Source organism: Mandrillus leucophaeus, unplaced genomic scaffold (assembly GCF_000951045.1).
Source record: "Mandrillus leucophaeus isolate KB7577 unplaced genomic scaffold, Mleu.le_1.0 Scaffold298, whole genome shotgun sequence".
Classification (NCBI taxonomy): Eukaryota; Metazoa; Chordata; class Mammalia; order Primates; family Cercopithecidae; genus Mandrillus; species Mandrillus leucophaeus.
This window is the reverse complement of record NW_012103120.1, coordinates 3,777,993-3,792,433: the sequence shown is the minus strand read 5'-3', so window position 1 is coordinate 3,792,433 and position 14,441 is coordinate 3,777,993.

Genomic DNA, 14,441 nt, shown 5'->3' with positions numbered 1-14,441 from the left:
AAAAGAAAAGAAAAGAAAAGAAAAAAACAAACTTCAACATTGTATCAGATCATATACAAAAATTTACTTTAAACGTATCATAAACCTAAATCTAAAAGCAACAGATATAACATTTTTATTTTAAAAAAATAGAGAAGTATTATGACATTGGGGTAGGCAAAGATTTCTTAGATCACAAAAAGCATAAGCCATATTCATTGACGGTGACAAGTGTATCATACTAATGTTAATAATAGGAAAAGGTGAGTGTGGAGTATATGAGAACCTTCTGTGCTATTTTTGCAAGTTTTCTATAAATCTAAAACTAAACTAAAAACTTCATATTAAAAAAGCATCAACAATTAAATTAAAAATGAATAAATTGATAAAAGCATTTGCTCTTTGAAAGACACTATCATAAAAATGAAAAGACAAATTATAACCTGGGAAGAAATATTTGCTGATCACATATCTGACAAAGGAATTGTATGCAACATATATAAAGAACTCTCAAAAATCAGTATTAAGAAAATAACCCGAATTTTTAAAAATTTGAATAGAAATTTCACTAGAGAAGATATATGGATACCTTATAAGCACATGACAAGATGACTGATGCTAGTCATTAGGGAAAGGAGATACCATCACATACCCATAAGCATGGCTCAACTGTAAAAACAGTACTGTAAGCTGAGAGAATGCAAAGCAACTGGAACTCTCATGCGTTGCTGGTAGGATTGCAAAGTGGTACAGACCCTTTCAAAAAGAGTTTGGCTGTTTCTTAAGTGTACACCTAACATGCAAACAAATAATTCCTGTCTTAAGGTGTTCACTTAAGAGAATTGATATGGCTATACACAAATATTCATAATCATCAGAAACTGCAAACAATCCAAATGGCTAGAGTTGGTAAATGAATAGATTGTGATATATCCACACAATGTAATGCTTTTCAGCAAGAAAAGGAATGCGGTATTGATACACACAACATTAAAAAAAAAAAAAAAAAAAAAAAAACCTCAAAAGTGAAAAAGTGAGATGTAAAAAGCATATATAGTATATTATTTTATTTATCTGATATTCTGGAAAATGAAAAACTATACTTTTCTAGTGCTATGGTCTAAATGTTTGTGACTCCCCCAAATGCATATGTTGAAACCTAATCTCCAGTGTGATATTAGGTGAGGCTTTTGGGAGATGATTAGCTCAGGAGGGCTCCATCCTCATGAATGGAATTTGTGCCCTTATATTAGAAACCCCAGAGAACTAGTTAGTCCCTTTTACCATGTAAGGACACAGAGAGAAGGCACTGTCTATGAGGAAAGGAGCTCTCACCAGACACCAAATCTGCCAGTGCCTTGATCTTGGACTTCCCAACCTCCAGAACTGTGAGAAATAAATTTCTATTACTTGTGAGTTACTCAGTTTAGGGAATTTTGCTATAGCAGCCCAAACGAACTAAGACAACCAGAGACTGGGAGTAAAGGGAAGATATTGACTACAGAGGTGCATGAGGAAACTTTCTGGGGTGGTGGAAAGAGTCTATGTCTTGATCATGGTTGTGGTTACACCACTGCATACATTTGTCAAAACTAATCAAAGTGTAGACCTTAAAAGTGAGAATCTTACCATATGTAAATTGTACCTCGATAAACTTGAGTTTAAAAAATAAAACTGAGATCATATCGTCTATATTATTTTATATACTGCCTCTCTTTCTCACTTAACATCAGAGCACTAAATATGCCATGAAAACATGACTTTAATGACTACCTCAAATTTTACTGTGTGAGTATACGGTAACTCATTTAATTTTTGTTCTATTGTTGAACATTGTTTAGTTCCAATTTTTTAAACATGTATTCTCACATCAACATCTTTGTGTAGCAATTCAGTCTTTCGTTTCATTATTGCACTGGAACAAATTCTAGACATGAGCCAAGGGTATGAGTGCTAGTTTAAGGTTTTGAAAATTTACTGTCAATTTTCTTCCCAGACAAGCTTACATACCTATTATCAGAAGAGTGGGTCTATAATAAAAATCTTAAATATATGTTTTTTAAAGAACATAAAGCAATAACACAAATAGACGTTTATTCAAATTACTCTGGGTTTGTAAGAAAATGAATAAATCTACAGAAAAGACAGTCTTCTGTGAAATTTCCAGAGATCCCCTACAATCAGTTTTTGAATAACATTTTCCATTTAGAAGAGAGGTCATTTATAATATATTGTTTTGTATAATGAAGAAAAATTAGCAAAATAATTCATCAAAATCCTATTTATACTTGTACTTTCAAGAGCAACCATTTATTTCAACTAACCCTTTTAACCCTTTTAACCATTAGTGCCCTTTAACCATTAGTGCCCACAACAAGTAAGATTGTTAGAATTTTCATAGGAATATTTCAGTGTTACAAGTCCCGTATTTCACAATAAAATCCTAAGCTCACAATATTTTTTCATGTGCTGATGCCATATTCAAGGAACAATTTATGCTAATAGGTGACCCTTCCTTATAATAGAAAAAAACAACCTTATTGAGTTTCTAACAATGTCCCTATTCACACATTAGCTCTGCTGCAGCTAAGATAAACACATTGCTTACCTAACATTTTAACTATAAAGTACCAAAATAGAACAATAACTAACTGTTGACAAAGTTGAATTCAGTTTCAAAATGTCTTCATGGTGAGTAAATAAAATTTCTGAACCTGGGTCATGTGATCCTGGAGTTCTGATCATCATCTTTCATTGCCGACTTTAAAGATAAATAATGTTTGTCTGAATAGCTCCATCTGAAACCCTCTTTTCTGAATTATTTATACAGGCATGAATTTTGATAGTATTGTTTCATGTAGAACTTTAACCACATCATGAAACTTCAGAATAGAAGGAACCCTGATTTGCCCAAACCCTCACAGCAGGTTAGCAGCCATACAGACTTCGAACTCAGGTTCCAAGCCTTGGGCTCTTCAGGCTCACCCCCCTCTACCTCTCTCTCTGTTCTACCTTGGCTGAGGTAACACATTTGACTGTACATGTCAGGTTTCTCCCACCAGAATGCTCAGTCTGTTAAGTGAATTAGAATCACACCAATGAAAGTTCTATTCCCAACCATCCTTAATATTCCATTACATCTTCCAGAGAGACCAAAGTCAACTTCTAAAATCAAAGAAACATATTTCAGATTTTTTGACAATGTACACTACTAGCACATCAATGTCTACATCTAATTTTATTATCTGTTATTTTTAGGACTTTTTTTTAAAAGGAAAATGCCACATTTTGAATAGACAATCAGAATAAATAAGAGATCCCTCCACTGTGATCTTCCTCTCTCTCTCTTTCCCTCTCTATCACACACACACACATACACACACACACTCACACACACACACACAGAGTTTCCCACAGACTATTGGTAGATACACTACCAAGGAACCTACCCAAGCAATGCCAAGGCAACAAATCTCCCCCAGCCAACTGTTGGGTTTTAGACAAAGCCAAGCCTTTCCTCTCAGGGCTGGAATGCCATGGACTGAGGACCATTCAGCTCAGACATTCTTAAGAAGGCCATCCCAGGCCAGATGCGGTGGCTCACACCTGTAATCCCAGCACTTTGGGAGGCTGAGGCAGGTGGATCATTTGAGGTCAGGAGTTTGAGACCGGTCTGACCAACAAGGTGAAACCCCTTCTCTACTAAAAATACATAATTAGCCTGGTGTGATGGTGCATGCATGCCTGTAATCCCAGCTACTTGGGAGGCTAAGGCAGGAGAATCACTTGAACTCAGGAGGCAGAGGTTGGAGTGAGCCAAGATCACACCATTGCATTTGAGCCTGGGCAACAAGAGCAAAATTCCATCAGAAGAGAAAAAGAAGAAAAAAAAAAGAGTAAGAGGAGGAGGAAGAAGAAGAGGAAGAGGAAGAGGGAGAAGGAGGAGGAGGGGAAGAGGAAGAGGAAGAGGAAGAGAAAGAGGAGGAGGAGGAGGAAGAAGAAGGGGAAGAAGAAGAAGAAGAGGAAGAAGAAGAAAGAAGGAAGAAGAAGAAGAAGAAGAAAGAAGGAAGGAGAAGGAGACAAGGTGGGGGAAGGGACAACCATCCCAAAGCAAAATTGAAGGAGGCAGTGTGTCCATCGGTCCACTCTCCACTCCTAGCATTTCTCTCTCCTTGTGTCCTCTCTCCTTCCAGGTCTCCAGGCCTCTTGTTCCCCTGCGGTCCCCAGTTCCAATTACCTGAGAAGCCTATCTCATGTTTGACTCCCACAGCAAAACACTCTAAAAACAAAAGTCTAAGAAAAGCTAAGCCTTCCCAGCCAAATGAATCAGCAGAAGAAACACTGGACAGAGGACCAGATGATGTAGATTCTCTTTCCAGCTATCCCACTCACTAGCTGAGCAACCCTGGGCAAACCCTTTGGCTCTCTGGATCATAGCAGTGAAAGGAGTGAGGTGGGCTGGGTTGTTTCTGGAGGTTGTACTGAGCCACACATCTCATGGTCTAGAAAGGCTACACCTTAATTGGAATAAAGGGCCATCCAGTATCAGGGAGTCAGTGAGTGAGAGAGATATTTCAGGTGCAGTGGATGCAGCAGGTACCCCCTGGCAGCAGCTCCTCCTGCCATGCTCTTGAGAACACACTATGGAGCCCTCAGCCAACTGTCAAGCTCCACACTCAGAGGCTCCGTAGCCCAATCTGCATTTGTTCCCCAGGTTTGCATAGTTACCCCAAACTAATTTGTCTCTTGACCAAATACTTCAGCAAAAAGCCATTGAATGTTTATCAAACCCTTAGGATATACAATTTTGACGAACCCCTTCTGGCTTATTTTGCTTTGTTTTAAATATTCAACTTGACAGCAAACTAGATTTTCAACAAAAATGTTTGTTTCACCAAGATAATATACATGTCCAGAAGTCCTTTCACTATAGCCATCTGTATCCCCAGAGCATTGGATTCTACCCTATACATAATTAAAGAAGCAGGCATTCACCTGCCAGTGACAATGAAAAAGCAGCAGAAGGTCACAGAGTGACCCACCTAGTATAGTAGCTGTGGATACAGAACATAAGAAAGAATCACCTACCAGCCTGCAAGTGCCATGGGGCAGGGGTTTTATCTGTAGAACAGATCCTGTACACACAGGCTGTCTTAGTCTTCTCAGGAAGTTATAACAAAATGCCATACATTGGGTGGCCTTAACAACAGACATTTATTTCCCACAGTTCTGGGAGTCTGAGATCAGAGCACCAGCATGGTCAGGCTCTGATGAGGGCTCTCTTCTTGGTTTGCAGATGCCTGCCTTCTCACTGTGTTCTTACACAGCAGAGAGTGAGACAGCAAGCAAATTCTCGTGACTCTTCTTTAAGGGCACTTTTCCCATGATGAGGGGCCTACCTTCATGACCTCATCCAAACCTAATTACTTCCCAAAGGCCCTGTCTCCAAATGCCATCACATTGGTGGTTAGGGCTATAACATGTAAATTTGGGGGCTATAGAATCCATTCCATAACAGAAGCCTTCAATAAAATTTTGTTGAATTTCTCAATAAAACCATAGGTGGATAAATGAACTGAGAAGAAGAAAGCAAACAAAGTGTGACTGATGTAAATCTACCTGTTCTATGGAATTATAAGGAAAAACACATGCTTTTAGCCAAACCAGCCATCAGATAAACATTACAGGGAAAGTTCTATTAGTGGTGCTTTTTTCTCACGATTGCACAGGGCAGTCGATCCATCCTACAGCTGTGAAATGTGTGTAAGTGGATACCATGTGATGGGGGCAACAAGTTCTGGTACAAAGGAATGTAAAGGTCAATTTTCCACGTCTGTTAGAATGTGAACTTGCATTTAAAGACTCTTGGAGTCCCCCTCTTCTTGTGTCACCACCCCATTTACTCACACATATCTTGTTTTTATTTGAGTATTTTTTGGCTGTATGTCCATTATCCTGGGTTTTTTGTTTGTTTGTTTGTTCATGCTGTAGTTTATCTAAGTAAAACCTGGGAATTAGAACTTTATGAAGGTGTTTAGGAGGGAAAAGAGAATCAGAATGGACTCAGAACCTTGTCCACCTTGTCTCATAGTGGTCCACAGAGTAGATATCACAATAAATTGGAAGAAGTGTCTGCAATGGGAGCTGTAGAATTCCAATACAGAGGCTCCAGGATGGCAACTGTGGGAAGGAGGGCTTAAAGCTCTCTATGACTCCCCATGTTTAGATTTGTGAAGTCTACTTTTTATAGACTTTACAAGTAATTTGAGGCGAATGTTATATTAAATAATCTTCTCTTTTACCTGCTTGTGGCAATTATAAGAGGAGACATACAGAATGTCTTTAGACCATACAGATTGCCATGAGATCCTCCACCAAACTAAACAATCTAATCACAGGAGCAAAGGAATTTGTGCTTTTGTTCATTCATTCATATTCATTTCCCCGACATTGAATGAACACCTATGCTGTACACCATGAGAAATGCGAAGGTGAACAAAACAAGGTTCCTAAATTGATTTTCTACATCTTGGGATTTCACAATCCTACAGGAGGTTCCTCCAGGGGCTGATTAATTTATTTCACTTCCTCTAAAAGTGTTTATAAAGATTAGTGGAGAAAATGAGATGAGATAGATGTGGTTTTAAATCCCAGCTCTGCCACTTAGATGTGTGATATTTGGCACATTTCTTAACCTATCTAAGCTTCAGTTTATTCGTCTACTAAATATGAATGAATCCTATCTATCTCATAGGATCGTTGAGGTTTACTTAAAAAAAATTAAAAAAAAAAAAAAAAAAAAAAACAAGCATAAAGAGCCTGGGATGGTACCTGGTGCACAGTAAGAATTAAATCAATGTTAATTTGTTTCTTCTATCATGCCATGTTTTCCTGATTATTTTGCTATCAGCTTGTGCTGAATCTTGTACATCACTGCACTCCTCACAACACCTACAGCATCCTTTCGCACATACCACTTTTAGTGAATTGGACCTCAATCTCCCATATAAGTTTGGCTGTAATAGACATTTTATGGACTGCAGCCTTTGTTCTTTGCTTCTAACACATGCCAATACAAAAATTTCAAGTAAGCAAACTGAGGCTTTATAAAGTCTTTTACATTACTACTAATAAAAGCTAACATTTATTGACTTGAGGCAAACGATGTTCCAGGCACTATTCTAAAGTGTTTTACATGTGTTACCTCACTGAATTCTCATAAGAGCTCTATGAGGTAGGTGCTATATTGTGCCTGTTTTTACAGCTGAGTAAACTGAGGAACAGAGAGGTTAAGTAGCTTGCTAAAAGATCTGCTGCCAGCAAGAAAGGGAGGAAGGAGTTTTAAACCAGGCAGCCTGTCCCCTGAGGCCAGCCTCTTAACCACTGCACCACACTACCTCTTGCTGAGAGATTCTGAGGTAGTGATGATAAATGGTATTGGGTTGCAGGTACAATAAGAGACATCAGAGTCTACAGCCAACTCATTTGGTCACAAAATGCTAGGAATTCATCAAAAGTGTATTTGATAGGTATCTCTAAAAAATTATAACTCCACTTACAGACTGCTTCTGTTACACATAAAACTGAAGCAACACAACTAGTTCTTCTGTAAGATTTGGGAGCCAGTGTTCCAGGTTTGTCCGAACCCCATAAACACAATTTATTCATTCAACACCACTGAACACTATGCACATGACCAGCAATGTTGTAATGATACAGAGACGAGAAAGACGAGTCCTGCCAATGAGGAATTCACAATCTAGGAGGGAAGAGGAGAGAAATACATAAGAAAGTATAACAATAACAACATAAATACCCAGTGTGAAGTACTGTGGGCATGTAGGGGTAGAATAAATATCCTCCAAGATGCTTTACTTAATAAGGAAAAGGGAGAACTTCCTTTTAGAGTTCTAGAGGCATCCTTCAAGTGGGCTCTCATGAGCACATTTTTCATTCATTTCATAACAATTGAGAGTTGAGCCCTGCTGAGCCAGCACCTCCCAAGATAGAAGTCTCCTCTTCTCAGCTGACTTCAAGCAAACCTGAATATTCTGCACGTCTTCAAACCCTCCCTCTCTGCCATCCAACTCCTAGACCTCTCAATGTCTAGCTTTCTAGAATAAACAACATATAAGGTCAAATCAGACTGTTCTTTCCAGAGACAGAGTCTCCATTATGTTATAGACCATTTCAATGGAATCCTGTCCAAGCACTAGAAGAGGAACACTATGAACCCAAGTCTCACATGCTTGGTTTTATGACAATTTAAGTTTGCCGGGTTTGGGTTAACATAGTTAATGTTATTACCAATCTCAGAGCTGATTTTGTATAAAGGATGGAGAAGAAAACAACTAATACATAAAAGACTTTTTTTTTAAAAGCTCCACTGTAAAATAGAGGAAAACATACGGGGAAAATGTCTTTTCATTTCATTTTAAGAGCAGAAGGAACAAAACTTCTTTGGCTTTGAAGAAGAAAGGAATAATAATAAAAAGCCAACTATTTGAAGGCCAGTTTTACAAGAGTCCATGTATCCACTTTGGAAAACTGTTTGGCAGTATCTACCAAAGATGATCATTTGCTGTGACCCAGTGTCTCAGCAAATTCATTCCTAGATATACACTCCAAAAAAAATACATGCATATGTTCACCAAAAGACATATTTTAGAATATTCATCAAAGCTTTATTTATAATTGTTCCAAACTGGAATCTACCCAAATGCCCACCAAGACTTGAATAAATATATTGTGGAATATTCACACAGTGGAATTCTATACATCAATGAGAATAAATGTTCTACAATTATAGTACATAAAACAATATAAATGAATTTCACAAACATAATTTCAAGTGAAAGAAGCTAGACATATGAACAATAATTCCATTTATGTAAAGTTCAAAAATAAGCAAAAAATGTGCTGTAAGAAATCAAAACAATGGTTACCTTGGGCAACAAGGTGAGTAGGTAATGATTGATGGGGTGTTAGGGAGGACTTCAGGGGTACTCAAAACTGTATTTTTTTAATCTGAGTGCTAGTTCCATGAGCCTATTGAATTTACTAAAATTCATCAAACTGTACATTTTTTATACATGTTTTTGCTTCAATAATTCCTTTACTTTGTAAGATTTAGAACCCTAAGTCACAGTCTTTTTTTTTTTTCTGTACTCTTTAAAGAATATGTACTTAAAAAAAATCCTTAAAAAGAGAAATATGTACACATTTTACAGTTAATTTTACTACTTGGAAGAATCTCAATTTAACTTTTCTCTGAATATTTTCAGAAGCTAAATAAGTCCAGTTTTGAGTCCAGTAGACTACTTATTCAAATTTTCTGAGCTAAACATAGTGTTTAGTGTTATTATGATTATTACCTTCCAATTGGGCATTAGGTATGTTTATTATGTTACAGATCATGGTTTAGAATGACATTTACCAAGACACAAGAGAGTGATGACAGTGAGAAGTCATTAATTTTCTGAAATCTGCAGTTAGGCTCAATTTTTAGCTTCTTGTTCTTGTATGACTTTCATCTAATAATTTTCCAGGAAATTATTTTGTGTCAACTTCAGATAACTGCAACTTTGGCTTGTTCACCAATTTAGAGGATGTTCCATTATTCTTTGTGCTATGAGAAGTTAGATCTAAATTACAGGCTTTATATCTGACATCCAAAAATGAGTGTGTCAATGCTTCAAATACAAGAATATTTTTCCTTTCAGTAATAGTTTTCTGGTGTTTCAAGCACAGCTATTGTACTCACTTTGTTTCCATTAACACCTGAATTGTAAATTTTATACAAACTGATTCTAGGTTGGTTCTATGCACATAAATTAACATAGTTTATAAGCAACACTTACTGAGCTTACTCTAAGCAAATATGTAGTCCAAAACTTTTGTAAGTTCTCTTGGATCAATAGCTTTAAATCTATACTGTTATAAATTCTCATATAGTTTAAAACACATAACAGCACATTCAAATGTCTTTTAGAGATATCATAAAAGAAGACCTGAATTTAAAAAAAACTCCAACAATGAAAATTGTAATAAATCAACTTAATCTCCTACTGCATAGTCAGCAAGCTAAAAAAGTATGTAATTTCCTTACGTCTTCAATTTTATTCATGCACAAATTCTCTTCTCTTAATTTATCTTACAGCTTTCCCAGACCACACAATATTCTTGGGATGCTGAGAAACCTGGAGAGCTAAATTCACAACGGACCACTCTCAGTATATATACCTATTCTCACTGTGCATACCTCTAATTAATAGCATTTATTTAGTACTTCCTATGTGTCTAGCATTACTACCCTTTGAAAGGGGTGGTTATTAAGCCTTATAATGTCCTGATACTTTCTTTCACTAATCACATTTGATAGTTGAGGAAGCTAAGGCATGAAGATTTTAAGTAACTTACCTACCATCTCAACACTTGCAGGTCACAAAGGTATGCATAATAATTCCACCCCACGCACTGTGACTCCACAACTATTACACTACGCTGCCTCCAACTAATAGGAACTCAGGTACAATGACAAATGTAGCCCACACAGTACTATCTATGAATCCGGCCCTTGCTGTGCTGTTCACTAATACTCCACTTCTGCCTTCTAGACTCTAATGAAAATTCTAGCCCTGCCCTTATTCTGTGGAACAGCCCATACCACTGGTACTAAAACGGAGCACTCTTACTTCCTTTCATGCTATGAAAGAGCAAGAGCTCTAGACCTTTTGCCATCGTCACAGGGGGACCTCTGGTCAGAATTTAGAGAATTCTGAATTTTGATGCATTTTTTTGTACGATATTTTATTGCTGGCAAACTGGTTAATAACTTGGGCTTGTAGCACCATCCTAGAAATTAGCTAGATAATTAAAGAATTGATGGAACACAGAGTCCTGAGATAGCACAAAAAACAAATCTCAAGATTTCTGGGAGTTTGAAGTTCACAAAAAAGTCAAAATTTGTCAAAATGTAAATTAAGATGTTTTCTGAGTCACATGCAAATACAAAATACTATTTCAAAAATGTTCAAATCATTAGAAAAACTAGACACTATGTATTCTCTAAAATTTATTTACAATTAATAAGTTAAAAAGCAAAGTACAAGCAGATTATAAATCTCAACCATAAGTACATCAAACTGTCCAGGGAAACACTTTGAGTCCATTACAAACAATTGTTTTCTAAAGCACTTAAGACATAATAGTCTATCAAAAAATATTTTAAACACACCAATAAAGTAAATATTAGGCATATGCGTCCATTAAAAACCATTAGAGTCCTGTCGCAATCCTTAAAACAATGAAAAACTTTTGAGTTCAAAATTGCTCAGATATTTTGTATTCAAATATTTTTAAAATTTACTGAAGAGTTTTCTAAAAAATAGTACTATCATTTGCACACAGCAGATCAATAGGTGTCAGTCACCAGCTTAAGTTACACTTGTCAATATTCAAACTTGAATAAAATAAATACACATCACAACAACGACACTTTGCACTATCAACAATGAAGCTTGCCCTCAACAATTACGACGTTACTGGTTTTAGTAACATAAAAATACATTGCTGGTTGACAGGAAGGATAAAAATGACATCAGGAATCTCAAAAAGTTATGTGAGGTGCCAGTCACCACATTTAGGCACTCGGGAATTAAAAATCAAATAAAAGCATAGCAAGGTGATGAATTTCCTCCTGGCTTCCCCCTCTACTTGTGCCATATAAGATAAAAGAGAAGGCAAGAGAATGAACGAAGATCATGAGATTTCTTTCAAAAACGATACACAAGCTAAGCTACAGACTTCACTTTAGAGGACAGTAAGTGGATGCCTCATCATAAAGGCCACTATGCCAAGTTTCTTTTCACATTCTGCGACAAAGTACCCATGAAATACTTTCACTTTCCTATTAGTATACCAGTCAACTACATTAGATGTTGCTTCACATTTTAAAAGTTGTAACATAGGTTTTAACCAAAGGAAAGGGCAAAAATAAAGATTTTTTACATCTTATTTCACAGACTAGAAATGGCATAATTTTTTAATAGCCCAAATGAATACCATTATTGAATTCAAGATGGATAATCAGATCCAAAATGGAATCAGATAGCCCAAGTAATCCAAAGAAGCATTTATGTGAGTTCAAGTATGCTAAAGTAACAAGGCATAGGAGAGAAAAATGTCAAGAATCTCCGTTAAAATAAATGAATGGTGTCATTGGTTATGTTTCACTTGTGTGCTGAGCAGTTATCCTCCCAGTTAAGCCAAATTTCAAAATCCTCTGGAAAACTATCTAGATAAGCTATATGTCGAAATTGCATTCTAATATGGCCATTGGGTTTATTTTTAATTATTATAAAACTATATACAATAGTGAAGTTGTACAAATACATTTTTCCCAGGTGCTAGTTAGCTATAAAAGTTAACAATGTATTTTTAGGAAGAAAACCCTATGCATCTGAAATACAATTGGCAATGGAAGCTAATAACCAAAAGAATAGTCTAAGCTTCCTATCACAAATATAATTTAACACTCTCCATCTTCTAAGGAATTATTCATTTTTATTTACTCATGTGACAGTGTTTGTACAATGCATTATCATTGAGTAGTGAATAAAAGACTGAGGCTTACTAGAAAACTGGCATCAAGTTATATGTGTGTGTGTGTGTATATATATATATAATTTTTTAAGAAAACAAGAACACTGAAATTAAAGTCACAACACTCCTATATGGACTACTAAACTTGAAATACTCATTTCAGAAAGCTATGCCATTTGAATTCTAGGAACACAAGAGTCAAAATTGCAACTCTCATTATTTTCCTAAGAAGCTGCCAAGCAGAGATAAGTTTTAGTATTAAATATTTCACATGTCAAGTTCCAGCCCAGTATGGATCGTTTCATGGCAGAATACTTAAATTTGAAATAATAGTGGTACAAAAACACTCCTTGACCCTTTAGGTATTGCAGTAAAAGCTGGCTGTGGCACTGCTGGCTAAAAAACTATTAAGTTTTCCTGCCACAAATGACCAAAGGCACTTGGATAATCAAGAATTTCACACTGGGCCATATGGTATAAACACTATAAAAGCATAAAGAAGGGTCAGTATTCTGTGTGGCTCGCCTGTTTGATTCCTGCGGTCTTCAGCTGTCAAAGACCTAAAACTGCAAACATATAATGAGTGGCAAGAAGGTTAAAAAAAAGTTGGGACAAAAAAGTCAACTAAAAGTCAACTAATTTTCATTATGTTTGTAAGACTGATGAGTATTAATCTAGACATTTCTTGTTATCCAACAACAAAAACAAAAAGGAAATAGACTTCGCCCAAAGTAACCTCAACCAGTTATTTGATACCAAGAAATGCCTCCACCCCTCTTGATCATTAATAGCTCTAAGAGTTCTAATGGGTATTCTGTTTATCATTTTAGTCATAATGTTTACACACATGCATCTCTCCTATGCAGCTCGTATTTTAAAATACTTTAATGCATAATATTCCTGGATTTGTATGTTAGACCAGGACAGGGGGCCAAATCATCTCTAGTCGGATTCCAGTGACTCCTGTAACCAAAACCAGTTCTTCACAATTTATTCATTTTTTTAATCACACGCCATATGGTTTCAATGCATTTTTTTATTCAATTCAAAAGAACTTAACAAGTTAACTTTTCCTAAACAAAAGTTTTCATGTGTATTCTACCATTTTTAGGAGCTCAGTAAATATAAACATTAAGTTTCAATATAAAACCTTTAAAAACACCTTGAAAATGTTTAAACAGTTGTATTCTGCATGTCTTTGTTTGTAATCACTGAGCCCATACAAATCCTCGCACTACTAACAGTCACAAGCTTGAACCTCTTAAAAAATATCCTCGATCAAAGCTTTGGAATCCAGTAAAAATTAGGAAACGAGTGGGCTTCAGAATACCCTGAGCACAAACTAGTGCAACACCACATGTTCGAACTTCTGTCCGGAAAGAGGGGTGGCAGTGAAACAGAAAAAGGGGGAGATAAAGAGCAAGTAAATTCTGGCTTTATTACACAAGCACGGAACCAAATTCCTTTGGAAAAATAATGTCTTCGGAGGACTTCCAGACCAGTGAGGTAGAGTCCAACAGGGAGAAAACGGATCTGCCCCTAAGGTCCTGGAGACGTCTCAATCTGGGGTCAGGAAGAAAGGGACCTCCCCTGCGGATCCAGCTGTCCCCTCCCTCCGCAGGCCGGGTGCGGGAGGCAGCAGAGGGCACACCTGCCCCGGCGTCCAAGACGACGGCGCCGCGACCCGGGACAGGGACAACCATCCGGTGACTTCTTCGCGCGTAAAGTGCACTGGGGGCCGGGGTCCTGGCCGGATCTGTAAACACTCGACTGACACTTGTTCATTCCTCCGGGCGGAAGCTCTGTCCCACGGTCGGGGCCGGCAGGAGGCGCCCTGGAGGCCGCGCCTCACGCCCGGG